At 41.8% G+C, this 19,233-nt stretch overlaps 1 long non-coding RNA gene across 4 annotated transcripts in view; it reads left to right on the top strand.

Moving 5' to 3' along the window:
* The window catches only part of LOC100936373 (uncharacterized), a 512,798-nt gene that overhangs the window by 218,426 nt on the left and 275,139 nt on the right, over window positions 1-19,233 (top strand). For 3 of the 4 annotated variants that reach the window (XR_010136104.1, XR_010136102.1, XR_010136103.1), the window contains exon 1: window positions 9,140-12,634. The exons of the other annotated variant lie outside the window; for it this stretch is intronic. This is a non-coding gene — a long non-coding RNA (uncharacterized LOC100936373). Of the gene's footprint in view, window positions 1-9,139; window positions 12,635-19,233 lie in introns of those variants that run through there. 4 annotated transcript variants of the gene reach the window in all.

Here is a 19,233-nt window from a genome sequence, read left to right as displayed (position 1 = left end):
AAACCACTTTGACAACTGGTCTAGTCCAAAGTGGTCACATTTATTTTTTACTGATATTCTAGTGTATGAAATATTATTGCAGAGGGATTTATCAATCTATTTCTTAATTTTTTTTAAGTATCACATGATTTAACACCTTAATGTGAATTACATCAGCTGCATGGATCCTTGACAGAAACGGTGAGGCCACAGCAGCATAAAACACAAGGTGAGAGTTGTGAGTGGTGGGGGAAAGCAAAGACCCCATTTCCAGTGCTCGGCTGAGTGACAGTGATAGGCTCTGCCTGAGACTTTCTCACAAGCCACTGCTTCATGTCTACAGGCAAAGAGTTGAAGTATCTAGAGACTATCTAGGTGCCTCCTGCTTAGTTTATTTTGTCTAAGACCTTCCTCATGCACCATTCCCTCTGTGTTCTGTTCTGAACTGTTTCTCTCTTCTCTGATCAGATGCCTCTCAGAATTCTGTCTCCCTAGAGCCTTTGCAGACTTCCAGAAATAACTTTTCCTATTCAAATCATCTCAGGAAATTCTCAGGCCTTTTGTGTATAGGGCTGACCCTGTGCTCCTAGATATGCTATTGATTATAGATACGGCTCTTAGCCCACAAACCTCAGTGTACAAGAAATATTGCATCTATTTTCCTTAAATAACTAGAAATACAACTCTGATTCTTCATCCCTTCAGGTTGTTGGGAAATTCAAGCTAACATCTGGGTGCTCCCCAGATTTCAGGCTTCCAAGTTCTTATGAACACCAGAGCTTTGGGGCGACCCTTCTGATCATGAAAAATGACCACTCTGGTAGGGCTGCCAGTCATTCTTTCATGTCATTTCTTCAAGTTCGGTGACTGCTTATTTGTGCTGCACTAAGAACATGGGAACTTTAGAAGAGAATCGGCACCCATTGCATGTGCAGTAAATCCCCCTGGTGTGCGCACCCAGCTATCCCCTCTGAGTTGTTTCATAGTACTCCAAACACTGCTTCCAAAAAGCAGGACATGGGCCATTCCTCACGGTGGATGCCAGAACCATCTGTTTGAATAGTTTAGACTTTGTCTGAAGTTAAGCTGAAACTGAGAGCCAACTTCTTTTATCTGTTGTATACGTCACTGAGGGAAGAAATATTAAGGTTTTGGGTATTTGTTTGGAATTAGAGAGGAGGGAAAATAATTTCTTTTTTTGACTGCTTCCTTAGGAAAAAATATTGACGTTGAAAATTTACAATATACTAGGACTTGGACTGTTACTCTATTTAATCCTCTAACACATCTAGAGGAAGACAGTAACCTCCAGATTTTACAATTACAAGAAAAGAAACAGACACTGAGAAAGGATAAGGAACTTGCCTAATTGAAAAAAATAAGTACAGAAAAGTGAAGTTACTTGCCAATGCTAGAGTCACCATGGGTCTCTCGACTCTGAGGCCAAGGTTTGTTTCCTCACATCATTACGGGTCTGTCTGATATTGCTACAAAATTGACTAAAAGAATATTCCTCTAAAACTCCCATTCTTTAGGGAGCAATATACAGTTAGGTTGTGAAACTATTGACCCATTTACAAGGACAGCTGTAAAAGATCTTTAATATTTGGAAAATCAAATTTCGGCACAAGTCTAAGTTTTTTCATTCAAGGATTTCTTTTGTTGTTGCTTATGGGTATCACTTGTATAAAAAAAATCAAGTTTTGAATCCAAGATTACCACAAACATTGAATTTCAATCCCTACATCTCTTAGACTTCTTTTCCTGAAGCAAAATGTATACTGTATTGCAAAAAAAGATAAAATTTGTCTTCATGGGCAAAATGATGCTTATGTTTTGATGGACATTCTTTCATGTGCAAAGGATTTGTCCTTTAGCATATGTTCTATTCTCAAAGTGGTCTATGGCTGAATCAACCCAGACTGATGCATAGCCTTGTGCAACTTCAGATTTTTCAGAGGAAAGAAATACTTCTACTTTTTTCTTCTGTTATCTCCCATTCCTTTATCTTAGGCATGCTTACCTGTCCAACTTCCATCTTGCCTGTTGTGATTTCAGCAGTTTTTCCTCACGTTACATCTTCAGAAAAGACAGAGAACAGCTGGCCTTCTCTCTGTGTGTAATGACTCCTCTGAGATTTGAATACTGCTATTCATTTCCTTACCTTTAGTGAAAGAAATTTTTTGCCGGATGTTTTGGAGAGCCCTCCGGATGCAGCTTTTAATAAAATATCCATAAGCTGGCGTCAAGTCACTAGATAGGAGATGACCTCTCTTGGAACCAAAGCATCATCAGGACGATAGAATTCAAAGGCAGAACTCATCTGGAAGGGTGCAGGCTGGTGGGACAGCCATGGATTTTTTTTAACTAGGTAGTGTTTTATTCCAATCAATACAGTTAGGGCTGTTAGTCGATGGCAAGGTATTGGCACTATTTATGTTTACTCTCAAATAATTAACTCTAAAAGGAAATAGATGTAGATATGAAGAAATTACAGTGAGGAGCGCAAATGAAGATGGAGGCTTCATGATTTGTATTTGTGTTCTTGTAACTTCCAAATTCAATCATCTCACAATGATTTATTGAGTGCATACTGTGTCCCAGGCATTGTCCTAGGCACCAAGGCTACAGTAATGACAAGTAAGTCATCATTATTATTATCTCCTTAAAGTGAATATCAAGTTCCCACAAACAAATCTTCTTGGTCACAATCTCTGCTCCTTAAGAACTTTTAGACCAAGATAGAAACACTCATGTAAATTCATTCAAAGAAAATAGAAAAAGTACAATAAACAAAACCCCCCCAAGGAATGATAGGCAGCCTAGTCTTTGAAGAAGCTAGGAATGGAATAATATCCTCTTACAACTGGAGAGCCAGAGGGAACAAAGGAAAAGGCCCTGAGTTCTTGGTGTATTCAAGGAAAAGCCAGCAGGACAATGGACCAGGAATACTGTCAGAGATGGGATTGGTAAGAGATAGGATGGGAGAGAGCCAGAGGCTGGGCTGTGGAGAGCCTTGCAGACCAAAGTCCAAACTGTTGGAAGCCGCACATGAGAATAGGAGTCTCTGAGAGGGCAAGGATTTGGGGAGAGAGCACGGACACTGAAGTCAGGTTGATCTGTGTTTCAATCCAAGATGTGCCACTTAGTGTGAATTGGGAAAGTTCAATAATCTCTTTGAACTTTGACTTCTTCATAGGAAAATGGGGAGCTATAAACTCAAGAGAATATTTTTGACCATTAAAAAGGTAAAGGTGAAAATTGAATAGTAGTGAGCAGTGACCCTAAATAAATGTAGCTGTTACTCCTTTCTGCTGTTAGGTAGTATTTAGATACACTGTGACATTATTGTTTCCAGTTTCTAGTTGTAGGAACTGTATAGATAAAGATTAGTGGCAAATCATCACTAATAAGTATGGTCATGTGCCACATAATGTTTTGGTCAATGACAGACTGCATATAAGATGGTGGTCTTATAAGATAATAATACTGTATTTTTACTGTTTAGATATAAAAATTGTTACCATGGTGTTATAGCTGTCTACAGTGTTTGCTATAGTACCATGCTGTACAGGTTTGTAGCCTCAGAGCAATAAACTATACCATATGGCCTAGGTGTGTCCTAAGCTATACCATCTAGGTTTGTGTCAGTACACTCTATGATGTTCACAGAATGACAAAATCACCTGACAACACACTTCTCAGAACGTTTATCCATCGTTAAACAATGCATGGCTGTAGCTGAATTAGGATTCAACTCAAAATTTGTCCGCCTCCTAAACCTTCCCTTTTCTCTCTGCCTTACTTGATAATACTAAGACTGAAGTTCTTAGGAGCCAGTAGACCTCAATCTTGAAAGCAGTTTGGAGGTGGACCAGTCAGAACAGAAACAAAAATCTACAACTTGAGTCCTCCAGCTTGTATTGGGCTTACTCAGTGGTCAAGTTTCCTGGGCCAGTGTCAGGGGAAGTAATGTCAGAGTGTCTCCCCCTTCAAGATACTGAATGAGAGGACACATGGACATATGTCCTGATTGCTTTAGACATCCAAATGCCCAAAGCAGGAGACCAGACAGTCTGGCATCTTGGCCTCGGCATACTCTTCTGTAGTTATGAGTTAATGAGCATGTTGCTCCTTGCACTAGAAAGATCGGATGTGATTTACTCGCTAGTGATTGCTCAAAATCCATGAACCTTCAACTCTCATCTTTTCAGCATCACAAAAATTCCCAGCTGCCTGTGTGTCTGTGTCTCATTTCCCTACAGGTGCAATATGGGAAAGGAGGACTACAAGGTTAACTTTAGAATAGCCACTGGGGAACTACCAGATATAGGAAGGGGAAGCAGTAATACAAGGGTTTTGTGAAAACAATTTTGGTGTTCCAGCCGGGCTCCTTCTAGGACACCTCATACCCAGAGGGAGCATTCAAGTAGTGTCCCATGGGAGAGGGTTTTGGGAGGATTACATACCAGTGACTGTTACCCGGAAACTCATGAGACTGGCTTCTGTGACATAAAAAGCATGATGTCTGCCCAAAATTAAGAGTTTCTATGATCTGTTTGGGGTTTGGGGATGCTACAAGAGGTTTTTATAGCAGGCTTGTGGTTAAATTTGGAGAGACTCTAAGCAACTCAGCAGCCAGGATCCCAGGATTCCTATAAACAGCAGAGTTGTTGTGATGTCCAGTTGAAACCATGAACGCAAAGAGCTTAGCAAAGGGCCAGCCATATAAAAGTGTTCAATAAGTGGAAAGAGGAGGGGGATGTGTAAATTTTTCAGAAGGCAGGGCATTAATTTGAGCTTGTAGTGACCTGAGGCTGTTGTATTCCTGTATTAGTCCGTTTTCATGCTGCTGATAAAGACATACTCATGACTGGGTAATTTATAAAGAAAAAGAGGTTTATTGAACCCACAGTTCCATGTGAGGCTGGGGAGGCCTCACAATCATGGCAGAGGTCAAAAGGCATGTCTTACATGGCAGCAGGCAAAGAGAGAATGAGAGCTTGTGCAGGGAAACTCCCCCTTATGAAACCATCAGATCTCCTGAGACTTATTCACTGTCATGAGAACAGCACAGGAAAGACCTGCCCCCATGATTCAATTACCTTCCACCAGGTCCCTCCCATGACATGTGAGAACTGTGGGAGCTACAATTCAAGAAGAGACTTGGGTGGGGACACAGCCAAACCATATCAATTTCTGTCTGCCCTATTCACATCTTTTAGAAAAGTTTAATGAGCCCAGTTTACTGATTAGGTTATGTGGAAATGGCTAAGGTCCTTTTGGGGTAGACTGGATCTGTTCAAGAGAAGTAAAGAAAGAGTGGAAGGTGGTGTTAATAATAACAATGTGATTTCATAATGCCATTCTTCAATGTGTAATTGATTGAACACCTAGAGTGTATTAGTTACATTATAAACAATCACATATAATCTCCAACATTTCATAGTCTGCTCACACTGAATAAATGGGGAAACCCAGTCTCAAACAGGCTATGCAACCTGTCCATGAGAGAGGAAGACCTGGAACTCTGATCCTAACCTGTCTGATTCAGAAGCCCAGGTGAGGCTAGTACAGCAAGGGAGAAGGCTATGAAGGGGGTGGAGAGCAGGAGGCATGGCAGGCACTTTGGTCCTTGCTACAAACTTTGGCATGCAAAGAGCTTTTGCAAAGCAGCACTAGAAATCACCCAAAGGAAGCCATTTGTAAGGTCTTGTGTGGACCAGGGCTATTGGTGTATCCCCTTACTCCTTTTCCAGTCAACAATTCTTAAATCACTTTGTTCATGTCTCTCATTCAGATTGGGCTGCTGTGAAAAAGACAGACAGGGCAGGAGAGCATAAAATGACTGGATAGAAAATTAATAATTTAGGCTTTTTTTCAAAGAGAAAATAGAGGAGATTAACTGTTTTATATAACCTAACACATTTAAAAAAATATGCTTAGGGGCTTGAGTTTATTTTAACCACAGCATGTTTCACAGGGCTCTCACAGCTGATGTAGTAGCAGGGAATAACTTAGCAGCCCTAGAACAAAGTTATGCAGTGTGGTGGGGGAGTTTCTCTATTTCCTTGTTTTCAGTTCCTGAAGAATCAAACCTTCTGTGTAGGCTGCCTGATATAGGCCATGGCCTTGTTAATGTCTCCTTAATTAACAAATGGATTTTTATTTATCCAGTGCAAAGCTTTTCTTACCTCCTTTCCCTATCCCCCAAACCAGCCATGCAAGTCAGCACGTACTGAGACCTCAAAGAAATCCAACAGTGGGCTTAAAAGAATCCATGCAGCCAGCTGAAGAGGAGTTTAATAAGCTTGGCCTCTCTTTTTCTTCTTCTTGTATTCAGCTTTTACAAGACTCTCAATGTGTTGGCTGCAGGAAAATTCCGGGGCTCTGAGACGTCCAGGAGATGGAGGGCTGGAGATGGTAAGGGGTGTATTGTGAAGGTGACTAGAAGTGTGGCTTGAACCACAGCCAGGGATTGGACAATTCAGAATTGCCACAGTCTCATGCTCGTGGAAAAAACTTGGCAAAGTGTAGCCAGAAATGTAGGCCTAGGTTTTCAGCCCCTAGGACTTCAAACTGCCTATGTTTCCTTCCTCTAAAAGCCTCAGGCTAGCTTTGGTCTCTTTTTCAGAGAGTCACAGGCTGGTCAGGTGGAAGTGGACTTTGACCTGTAGGCTATCTGCAGGCTGAGTCAGAAGCCCAGGTGAGGATGGTAGAGCAAGGGAGAAGGGTATGAAGGGGGTGGGTGGGAGTGGGGCATGGCAGGTGCTTTGGTTCTTGCTGTAAACTTTGGTATGCAAGGAGCTTCAGCAAAGCAGCACTAGAAATTACCCAAAGGGAGCCATTTTTAAAGTCTTGTGGGGACCAGGGCTATGGCTCTCTGAATAGTGATGAAGGCCTTTTAGGTTGTCAACCTCTTGGGAGTAGCCCTACTCCTGGCAGACAGCGCTGAAGCTGGCAGGAGAATCTATGTTGTAATTGGCGGCCTCCATGTGTTCCAGAGAGGGAGGAGGGCCCACATTCTCCAGAGAGATAGCGAGATGAGGGAGGTGCCAGGTTTTCTGTGATCTTTGACTCTCAGCTGAATTACTGGGGAGAGAACCAGCTATAAAGACCATAAAATTGCTTTGGTAATCCCCTCTGAGAGCCATCTATTAGAAAAAAAAGGGAGAAAAGATGATGGCAAAGTAAGAAATGATTCCCAGGGATCCCTGGGCCCCTGTGTTTGAGAATCTTTTCTAAAAGCCTCCCTTACCACCCCTGGTTAAGTCATTAAAACATAGAGGGAGGAAATCCAGAGCTTCCTGGCTATCAGCATGGTGAGACATCAGACTGCCCATCTGTTGAGTCCTCAGCAGTGGTAGAGACATTTAGCACTCACTTATTATTCAGGTGCTCCCTTTGCAGTTGGATTGGACCCATTTGATTAGTTCTGGCTGATAGCTGTGATCAGCAATGATCTGTGCCATACTGGGGCCAAAGCAGTAAAGAGGCATTGTGCTACCTCGATCTTTCTTTACCTTGCTGGGGCAACCATGAAAGGCATATGCTGAGATGAAGAGACAACTTGATCCTTGAGTCCTTGGTTAGAAAAGAACCCTTACCAGGTTACAGAGATTAGGAGTTTGCCTGTGCCAAGCACTAACAATAATTATCATGATTAAAAGGATGGTATCAGTGTCATACTGTTTTTTTTTTTTTTTTGTCCTAGGGACAGTTTTCCAGCATGCAAGTGTTTCTCCAGAATTGGCTGATGGAGGCCTGGCTCCATCTAGTCTTGTAAAGCCTCCACAATTTTTTGCAAGGTTCTTTTGTGGAAGCTCTGAGTATTATCCAATCCCAAAAGAATATCTCTGGATTGTTAAGATCTCTGCAACTCAGCAATTGGAAAGCATTTCCTATATGTCCAGATAGCTCTTACTGATGCCAATCTACCAATCTTCTGGCTGCCCTAGCCACAAACCATAGATATGATTGCATTGATTCATTCAACAAGGATGTGTTTGGTACCTGCAAAGGTCCAGACAATCTTCTGGCATTTGGCCTGCTTCATGGCCCTGCCCTCATTCTTGCAAGATGGTGATTATCTGACATGATGGAAGGCACCATACCCAGGAGCTGAGCAAGATGCTGACACATATCAATTATCTCCTCCCAATTTCCCGAGAACTCATTAGATAAGAATTCTTTATTTGTCTTTTCTTACAGATAAGGAGACTGACTTCCAGAGAGTCTCCTGGTCACAAAGCCAGGAACTACACAGCCTTCTCAGCTCCTGATTCCGCAGCTTCTGTACTCTTTTCAGGAAACATAGATATTCCAAGATTGCTTCCCAGATTAGTCATGATGAGGTTCTGAGAATATGGATATTCTTTCTGTGGTCAACTTTGCTCAGTAATCACAGACCTCTCCCACTGGTCACAGGTCTGCTGATTAAGAACTATAGGACAAGAGAAGAGTTTCCCAAGAATCACAAAGTAATGTGCTACTCATAGATTCTGTCATAGATTTGGAGGAAATCTGGCCCAGTCCGTTGACTTCTTCTGGAATCATAGCACACCTTGTTCTGACCACTTTTACCCATTAAGTGGATTTGTTGAGGAGGAGATCAATCCTATGATCTCTTTGGATGTCTATTTTCCATAGTCTTTCTTGTGTTGGCTGGGAAGTAGATTTTGTTTAACTTAACTTCTCTTGTTAACTTTTTGGCAGTTCCAAAAAGTTAACTTAAGAGAAGTTAAGCAGAAACCCAATGCCAGTGGAATCCAGAAGGCTCTGTCCACACTGCAAGACCTCTTCTTAGGTAGAAAATAAGGGGGCCGGGTGTGGTGGCTCACACCTGTAATCCCAGCAATTTGGGAGGCCGAGGCAGGCGGATCACGAGGTCAGGAGATCAAGACCATCCTGGCTAACACAGTGAAACCCCGTCTCTACTAAAAAAAAATACAAAATTTAGCCGGGCATGGTGGCAGGTGCCTGTAGTCCCAGCTACTTGGGAGGCTGAGGCAGGAGAATGGTGTGAACCCAGGAGGCAGAGCTTGCAGGGAGCCAAGATCGTGCCACTGCACTCCAGCCTGGGTGACAGAGCGAGACTCCATCTCAAAAAAAAAAAAAAAAAAAAAGAAGGAAAAAAAAAAAAAAAGAAAAGAAGGGGAAGAGCATGTCCAAAGCCAGGAAAAGAATGAAGCCAGACTGTTTATCCCTATGCTTTATTTCTGTCTCACTCTACTCCTCTTTCATCTAACCCTGAAATTGTGTCCATCTTGAGAGATCAGAAATGGCAAAATGGCAGGTCTCCATTCTAAGATCATTTTCTTTGATTTGGGCTTTAGTAATGAAGGAGAGTTACCATAAATTAATCCATCAAAGGGGTGCTATAAAATAGGTCTGTGGCCTGGTGTGAAGTTTTAGTAATAATGATTACCGGATGGGAGATGGGGTGAAAGGTGGGAATTAAATGAAATTGTCCAAAGTCAAAAGGAATATTCCACAAGCCAGAATGCAAGAGAGAAATGGACTCAAGATGCAGGCTAACGAGTCATCTTGTTGCAGAGCCAAAGAAATCGCCAACTCAGTAAAATATTGCCTTTGATGCATTTGCTCCAGGGACTTTCTCTTTAATGGAGGGTAATTAATTATCATCATCTACTCTTACTTAGTAATAATCTTTTATAGGCACTTGGGCATTCCAGATGCATGCTGTTACCTAATATTTAGGCTGGAGGGAAGTGGTTTTTGGGTGGATGAAAATTGCATCCCTGGAGAGCTTCTGACTTAGGGCACATTCTCCTCAAGATTCCGTGACTCATCAGCTGTATGGAGCTTTGGAAGCTAGGTGTCTCGGCAGGGCCTGTGGAATCCTGAACCCACACGTGCAGGATTGTCTAAGGGAGTGAGAACCAGTGGACACCACCCAGTTCTTTCTCAGGAGACAGAACACTGTGAGAATTCTGTCTCTATCTAGTCTTGTAAAGCCTCCACAATTTTTTGCAAGGTTCTTTTGTGGAAGCCCTGACTATTAACCAATCACAAAAGAATATCTCTGGATTGCTAAGATCTCTGCAACCTGAGACTTATATGCAACTGGCATATTATGCAACCAGCATATTATGGATTATTCTTCAATAATAGAGAAGTTATTGAAGAAAAATCCATAATATGCCAGTCTCCCTTCTGTCTCTGTCCTTCCTGACCAGCATTGGGAAAAGCATTTCACTTCCTAGGTTGCAACTCTCCAACCTGAGTTGGGCATAAAAGGTACTTTTGCTCTTGACTTCACCCAGAGCATCTTCAGTTCATGAAGATGACTAAGCTCATCCAATTGAAAGGCATAGAGCTCTTTAAGAACAGGTGCAAAATATCAGCTATGAAGGTTGACTTCACAATGATTACATGCTTTGAATCAGAGTTGCGGCAATTTGCCATTTAATGTCTCAGAACCTCTGCCCGCACCTTGTTCTCTGGCCAATTTTTGACAGAGAGGTTGTTTTCTCTCTTGAAGGTGCACAGTGAGAAGGGGAGGAGAGGGAACTAACACTTAGAGAATGTTGAGTTGGTCAAGTACTTTGCTAGGGTATTTCATCTGTGTTATCTTTATTTAATCCTTACTACAATTCTGAGGTTGTGCAATTCATTTTACAGATGGAGAAAATGAAGCTCCAAAAAGTTAACTTAAGAGAAATGAAGCAAAACTCAATGGCAGCGGAATCCAGAGGATTCTGTCCACACTGCAAGACCTCTTCTTAGGTAGAAAAATAAGGGAAGAGCATGTCCAAAGCCAGGAAAAGAATGAAGCCAGACTGTTTATCTCTGTACTTTCTTTCTGTCTCACTCTACTCCTCTTTCATTCTAACGCTGAAATTGTGTCTATCTTGAGAGATCAGAAATGGCAAAATGGCAGGTCTGACCTTCTCAATCCCAGCCTGCATTCTTGATTGCAATATCCCCTTTCCCTTACCTCCAACCCTCCAGCTGCTGCTAGAAGAGACACCTGCTCTCCTCCCTGCTCCAGGGCTGGAACACGTTCCTCCAACCTCCCTGCCGCTGCCCCACCCAGAGCCTCTCCCTGGCTGCTAGAGTTGTCAAGCCCCTGATGACAGGGAAATTGGAGAAAGAATGTGGGGTGCCAGGTCGTGTCAGGTACCTGATGCCCATCTGGGAAGATACATGGAGTACCTGGCCCTGTTTGAATTTTCTGGACCACTGAGAAGACAGAATTCCAAAGATAAAGTTCCTTCCCTCTCTCCACCATTGGCTCTCCTTTCTGACGGAGCCTGCTGACGTCAGTCTTTGGAAGAGAGGAAGGAGACTTCAGGATGGCAGGCCTGTGGATGCTGCTTCTGTGTTCTCTGCAGGACACCCCAGCAGCCACACTTGTGGTGCTCAGTTCTGGAAAACACCTCTTACTCTGTCTCTCTCTCTCTTTATCCGACATTCTTGACATTTTCTCGCCTGGACTGTGACAAGACAAACAGTAACTAAAGAGCCAGTACTGAACAAAAAGAGGATGCTTTAATTCTAAGAAGTTGATTATCTCTATTCCAGCTTCTTTGAGGACTGAACTGGAATGAGAAATGTGAGATATGTATGTGTGTGTGTAAGAGGGAGTGAGGGAAGAAAAGGTGGGAGTGGAGAGATTGAGAGAGAGAGATCACTGATGTTAGACCCCAAGAAGAACTTCCAGCCTGGGAGGTATGACATGCTAGGGTTAGTGATGTGATGGAGGGTCATTTCTAATAGAGGTCTTAGTTTGGGAGAGAACTAGATCATAAGATCACAAGAAGACAATGCAAGATCACAGAAGTCAGTTTCTAGACCAGGTGGCCCATTGTGAAGTCAAATAAGGTACAGGACCACAGCCAGGACTCCAGACCTCAAAGGCATCATCTGAAGCATAGTATATTCTAGACTTGGCATTTCTTCCTTTTTGATTACAATATTGTCAATGTCATCTAAATAGATGACATGTCACAACTCCCAGACCATGGAGGCAAATTGATATACTACATGGCTACTTCCTGAGCAGAGCTACTGGCTAAAATACTTTTCTAGCCCCCTAAATTTACATCATTTCTAATCTCCAGAATCCAGACCACTTAGCCGTTATTTCATCAAAACACATTTTTATAAACACTCTGTGTTCATGGCCATGCATTGAGAACTGCAAAGCCGATGGCACATACTGGTACTGTTTTTCATTGTGATCCACTCCCTGAAGGGAGCATTCTCCCATTTAATCATCACCACAAGAATCCCATTTTGCAGAAGCAGCTAGAGAGGTTAAGCAACCCACCCAAGTGCAGAGAATCACTGAGAAGCAGAGCTGGAGTGCAAATCTGAGCATACCAGCTCTAAGAAACTTGCTTTTAACCTGACAGTTGGAGAGAGACCTTTCTCTTGAGAACCCACCCATTTCACAGCACAATATACCTCTCTTATATCCTGTCTTCTTATTTATTTCTGCAAAATCACCCCAAAACATAGTGGTGTAGAATGCCAACCATTTTTATCATGATCTTCAAATTCTGAGGGTTAGAAATTCAGAATGGGCTCAGTGGAGTCATTCTCTGCTCCACAATGTGCTGGTCCTCAGCTTGGATGACTCAAAGCATGGGAAGTTGGAATCGCTGGAGCTGGAGGATCCACTTCCAAGGTGACTTCTTTTTTTTTTTGGAAGAATTTAATCAGAAAATTTGGCTGTGTCTTTTATAATTTCTATGTTAACATTTATGAAAAAAATTTTTTTTTTAAATTTTACTTTAAGTTCTGGGATACATGTGCAGAATGTGCAGGTTTGTTACATAGGTATACATGTGCCATGGTGGTTTGCTGCACCTATCAACCTGTCATCTAGGTTTTAAACCCTGCATGCATTAGGTATTTGTCCTAATGCTCTCCCTCCCCCTGCCCCCAACCCCCGACAGGCCCTGGTGTGTGTTGTTCCCCTCCCTGTGTCCATGTGTTCTCATTGTTCAACTCTCACTTATGAGTGAGAACATGCAGTGATTTCTTTTTTCTTTTTTTTTTTTTGAGACAGAGTCTCACTCAGTCGCCCAGGCTGTAGTGCAGTGGCTCGATCTCTGCTCACTGCAAGCTCCACCTCCTGGGTTCATCCCATTCTCCTGCCTCAGCCTCCCAAGTAGCTGGGACTACAGGCACCCACCACCACGCCCAGCTAATTTTTTTGTATTTTTTTTTTTAGTAGAGATGGCATTTCACCGTGTTAGTCAGGATGGTCTTGATCTCCTGAACTTGTGATCCGCCCTCCTCGGCCTCCCAAAGTGCTGGGATTACAGGTGTGAACCACCACGCACGGCCGATTTCTTTACTCATATATCTGGTGCCATGGTTAGGATGGTGTCATCTGGAGCATGTACTTGCAGCCTCTTTGGCATCATGGTCGTGTCATACTGGGAATTCTTACATGGATACCTGCTGCTCCAGGAGTGAGTGTCCCAGTGAACAAGGTGGAACTGTGAAGCTCTTTAGAACCTAGCTTTAGTCATCACCTAGCCTCATTCTGCTATGCACTATTGAACAAAATATTATAAGCCGGCTCCTATTTAAGGGGCGGGGAGATGGACCCTACCTCTCAATAGAGGACTGTCAAAGAATTTGTGGCAATGTTTTAAAACCATTATATGAGTTAAAGTTCTGTGTCAGTAGCAAGTGGATTGAGAATTTCAGATCCTGAAAGATGCTAAGGGCGTATTGTTTCTTTCTTCTTTTTAAATTAACTAAATTGAAAGCATTGAGATGGAGACAGTTTGGGTTCTCATTTGGCTGAAGGCATCCTCTTCATGGTGATGCAGTGGGAAGAATGGGTAGCAGCCCAGGACAGAAGAGCAGCTGGACGCAACCCACCAAAGGGATTCAGACTGAAGTCTCCCTTGCCCTCACTGTGGCAGAGAGAACTTCGTAATCAACACTCTCTTGGCTACAGTCCTGGCCTGTCAGTGGACCCTGTCCCGTCAGTGGACCCTGTCCCCCTTAGCCTGGCAGCTCTCTATTGTTGCTTCTCAGCTTGGATGGGAGGTGGGAGGGACCAAAGCCTACTTCCCTCCAAAGCCAGCTTCCCTCCCTTCCCAGGCCTCTTAGACTTGCCAGACACCAGCATCATTCCTCCTCTTTGGGCGAGCACCGTTGCTCTCTTATCTGCTTCTGCAGGGAGGGAGCCATCAGCACTCTCCCTGTTCCATTGCCAGGCGCCACGAAGGCCCCTCTGGCTTGGTGCCTCCTCACAGGCAGAGTAGCAGAGGCCTGAGTCCCGACTTCTGGCCCCAGCTTCACCCCTAACCCTGGATGTGACTTTAGCCGAGTTGGTTCACCTGTTTGGATTTTAGTTTCTCATCTGCAAAATTAAGGTGGAGTGGTTAAGTCAGTGCTTTAATATGCACACAAATCTTCCATGGATCTGGCTAAAGTGCAGGTTGTGATTCCATGGGTCTGGGGTGGGTCCAAAGATTCTGCATTTCTAATAAGCTCCCAGGTGATGCTTCTGCTGTTGCCCTGTAGTAGCAAGAATTCAGTGCTGGTCTATAGAACTTTCTGCAGTGACAGAAATGTCCTATACTCTCCAATATGGTACCCACTAGCCACAGTGGCTATTGAGCATTTGAAATGCAACTGTTGAATCAACAGGAACTGACTCTTACATTTTATTTAATTTTAATTCATTAAAATTTTAGTGTGTGGCAGGTGGCTAACATGTAGGACAGCATGGGATAGAAAATCTATAAGATTTGCCACTGACCAGCCCTGTGAATTTGAACAGGGCATTTAATTTCTCAGAACTTTAGCTTTCCTACTGATGAAAAAAAATAACTCTTCCTGTCTAACAGAGTTTTTGGTGGGTGTGGGGTGTGGTGATAAGTTATAAAATAATTTGTAGACTGTATAGACATGTGTTATATAGTAATGATATTATTGCTAATATTAAATATTAATTAATATACATTATATAATACTGCCTCTATATATTGAAAAGAAAATTGGAGTCAGACAAATTGGGTTCAAACTGCATTTCCAGCAGTTTCTAGCTCTGTTTTTGGTTTTCTCTGGGCCTGATTTCTCATCTCTAAATTGTATGACATGAACACTTTCACAAGACCCTTGAGAGAATAAAATGGGTTAAATGTTAAGTAGCAACCAGTACAGTGCCTAAGAGGGGTGACAATTAATGTTAAGATGGCACAGTGGAGCCATTGTCAGTGGTTGCGGTTTAAATCCTGAATCTAGCACTTACTAGCTGTGTGTCCTTGGAGTCTTCATTTAATCTCTCTTTGCTTCAGTTTTATTAGCTTCAAAAGAAAGACTATAATACTGTAGAAAGTTAAATTGTTCGTTAATTTTGCCTCAACAAATGTTATTTGAGCTCTCTCTTTACATATTTTGTGGTAGGTACTTAAGATACAATGGCAAGTAAAAGTTGTCCATGGTTTTATGATTTGTATAATCTACTATGTGCTAAATCAAACATTACATGAAGCAGAGTATCCGTGATGCTGCAGGATCCTGCAATTGGAAGGCCAGAGAAAGCCACCTTTGGGAAAAGACATTGCACAGGAATCAACTCTCATTTGCCAACTGGACGTTTGCTATGGTTTGAATATTCGTTTCCTCCAAAACTGATGTTGAAACATAATCCCCAGTGTGGCAGTATTGAGAGGTGGAGCTTTTAAGAAGTGATTGGGTCATGAGAGCTCTGCTCCTAATAATAGATTAACCCATTCGTGGGTTAATGGATTAGAGGTTTATCATGAGAATGGGACTGGTGGCTTTATAAGCAGGACAGAGATCTGAGCTCAGCCCCCCCTCACCACATGATGCCCTGTGCCACCCTGGGACTCTGTATAGAGTCCCCACCATCAAGAAGGCTCTCACCAGATGTGAACCCTCGACTTTGTCCTTTTCAGCCTTCATAACTGTAAGAAATACATTCCTTTTCTTTATGTATAACCCAATTTTAGGTATTCTGTTATAAGCCACAGAAAACAGACTAAAACAATGTTGGAAAGCAATAGACATAGAAGAGTCTAGACTGGGGGCTATACATTTGTAAGTTGTCTACTCATAGAGTTGTTCAAGAGTACAAGAGAGAACGTTTGCAAAGGGTGAGGCACAGCATACCTCTGAGGGGCTCCACATTTCTGAGGGGCTCAGCATATGGCTGCCTCCTTCCGTCCCCTTTCCTTGTGGAGTGGTGGACCAAAACCTCATGTTGGCCTGCAGAGGCAAGTCAGCCTCTGTACCTGAGCCTCCAGTCGCTGTTGCCACTCAGGGCTTCCTGAGTTCCCAGCTGAACTAATTCATCAACTAATCTGGATATGCCAGATTAAACGCCATAAAAAATTTACCAGTTAGTGGGTATTTTACTTAGTCCCCAGATGAGCAGAAAGCCAATTCATTCAACCTAGAAGTGAAATGAGATCTTAACTGACTCTCACCAGGAGATCCAATGGCATGACCTTATAGTTACTCATCTGTATGGAGGTCTGTTGAGCTTTCCAGCATTTGTAATCTGCATTGATCATTTGTGCCCACACATGCACACATGGATGCATGCACGCACACACACCAAAAGGATAGATTCCATTGATAAAGCTTAGTAGTTTTGGTTAATTGAAGCGTTTGATTTTCTTCACAAGGAAGGGGCTTGGAGTCAGGAACTTGTGCCTCTGTATCTCCACACAGCCACTGAGAATATGGTCCACATATGGTGACAAACTGAAGAGCCGCTGGTTACTTCGTTGACTCAGTCTTCTTGCCTCTGCCCCTAGGGCAGACTGCAGCCTCTAAGAAGGATGTTACGGGAAAAACAACAGCTTACCCAGCTCCCCTCAAACTCTCCTTCTAGAATTTACTCCCTTTTTCCAGATTTCACTACTCTTGGGACTGAGTCAATTCCCTGAAAAGCAAGTACTAGCAAATTTGCCAAATGATCAATTTACCTATTTCCTAATGTGCAAGTTGACCAAATTGAATCCTTTATAAGATTTGACTAGAGTGCTTAGTCATTTTGCCAGGAATCTTTTAACGAATTTAACAGGAATGTCTTATTTTTGTTTCTAATAATGTGACACAAAGAAACATATTTTATCATTATTAACAACATTTCAACATTTCACATGGTAATTTTTCATATTATGACAATATGTATGAGGAACTGTTTTGGCTGATGGCTATTTCTGATTTTCTTTGTAGGTTTTGAAATACTGATTTTAATATAATGTAATTTAAAACTGATTTACTTAGTTTTCAAATTTAAATGTAAACCTTTGATTTTCTGTATATTAAATAATTACTTTGAATTTAGATTTAATTTAAAATTCTAATATGCTTCCAATGATTTTGGATTTAAATATAAAATTATATTTAAATGTTGAATTGTCAGAAATACATAATTAAGGAAGATAACCTGTATAAGGAGTTGATGTACACTACTAAAGAGGGCTTAATGGTTTAAAAAATGGGCAATAACATTTAAATACAATAAAAAGCAGAAGTAGCTTAAAAAAAAACTCTGTTACCTGCAAAATACACCTGCAGAAATGTGTTGATACATAGCATTTATAAGTAGTGATTGGAATCTGCAGACTTTATTGATATTATCAGAAATAAGTCATAGTTTGCAACAAAGGTGAAATTATTCCTTTTTGGTAAATCAGCTAAGCAACTAGAGATCCTTTTAAAAAACTCAGTTTTGTGTTTTTGTGCTATTTTTTTCTTTGCGTTTCTAGCATTCTGCTGTCAATTTCTCATACAGTCAATCTACGTTGGTTTATTATTTCTAGTCATTGATAGCCACATTTAAAAATGTGATATGGGGCCGGGCACTGTGGCTCATGCCTTTAATCCCAGCACTTTGGGAGGCTGAGGTGGGTGGATCATGAGGTCAGGAGATCGAGACCCTCCTGGCCAACATGGTGAAACCCAGTCTCTACTAAAAATACAAAAATTAGCTGAGTGTGGTGGTGTGTGCTTGTAATCCCAGCTACTTGGGAGGCCGAGGCACGAGAATTGCTTGAACCCAGGAGGCAGAGGTTGCAGTGAGCTGAGATCGTGCCACTGCACTCCAGCCTGGCGACAGAGTGAGACTCTGTCTCAAAAAAAAAAAAAAAAAAGTGATATGGTTGCTCCTGCTGTTTCTAAGTTGATTCTTCCTTGACTATAGTGGACCAGGACTAGTGTGGGAAATCTTTTCTGGGCATCCTCGCACCCCTTCCTGGCCTTGGTTAAATCCTTTCTTTTTGATCCTTTCCATAAACTGGAGAAAGTAAATTTCTGCAAAGTAAATTTTCAATAAACTTTGAAACTAAAATAAATTAACTTTAAAAGCACTCAAATAAAGCAGAATTATAAATAACATTAATTTTAAATATAAATTAAAATTTAATTCTAGACTCAAGATAGAAATCAGAATTAGCTAGAAGAAAATTTCCAGTAAAAAATTAGAATGCTCCAAAAAGATTTTCATTAAATGCAGAACATCAAGTGGATAAATATTTTCATTAAACGTTATGACATATGAATTTGGTAATGTGAGTGTACTGGTCATTTGGCAAATTGATCTTTCTAAGAACTGACTCCCTGGGCATTAGCTTTCAGTAAATTGACTTTTCAGGGAATTAGCTTTTGTACCAATTGGGCATTCATTGAAATGATTTTCACTGAATTGGCAGATTCCATCCATTTCATCCTCTCCTTTTGAGTTCTCTGGAATCTCCTATATTCCCACCAAGTCCTTGTGAATCTTTAGCTAACTTGGTGTCCCCAGGGTTGCAGATTTATATTGAGAACATTTAATGGCCAAGTCTTTAGGAAATAGAGGAAAAATTTATGTCATTTCTTTGGGGCCAAAGGCTTTTGGGGACTTGTTTGCTTTTTGGGCTTCTTTTATAGCTTTTTGGGTCTTCTTTGGCTAGAGACTAAGTGTTTTAAAAGGGTCCCAGTGAGATAGTTTTGACATCCTTGTCCTCTCCCTGGCTCTACTTTGAGAAACACTGGATGGCTAAATGGAAATCCCATCTATGCAGAGGAAAAATTAAGGCCCCTAATTTAGTTCTGGAGTTTGAAGAGATCTTAAGATCATTTAATGCATGATTTCTCAACCTCAGTACTATTGACATTTTGGGCCAGTTGGACTTTTTATTGTGAGGGGCTGTCTTGTGCATTGTGAGGGTGTTTAGCTGCACCCCTGGCTATACCCACTAGATACAGCATCACTCCCCAATTCATAACAATCAAACATGT

The sequence above is a fragment of the Pongo abelii genome, chromosome 11 (genome assembly GCF_028885655.2).
Source record: "Pongo abelii isolate AG06213 chromosome 11, NHGRI_mPonAbe1-v2.0_pri, whole genome shotgun sequence".
NCBI lineage: Eukaryota > Metazoa > Chordata > Mammalia > Primates > Hominidae > Pongo > Pongo abelii.
This window is presented reverse-complemented; position numbering and strand designations above follow the sequence as displayed.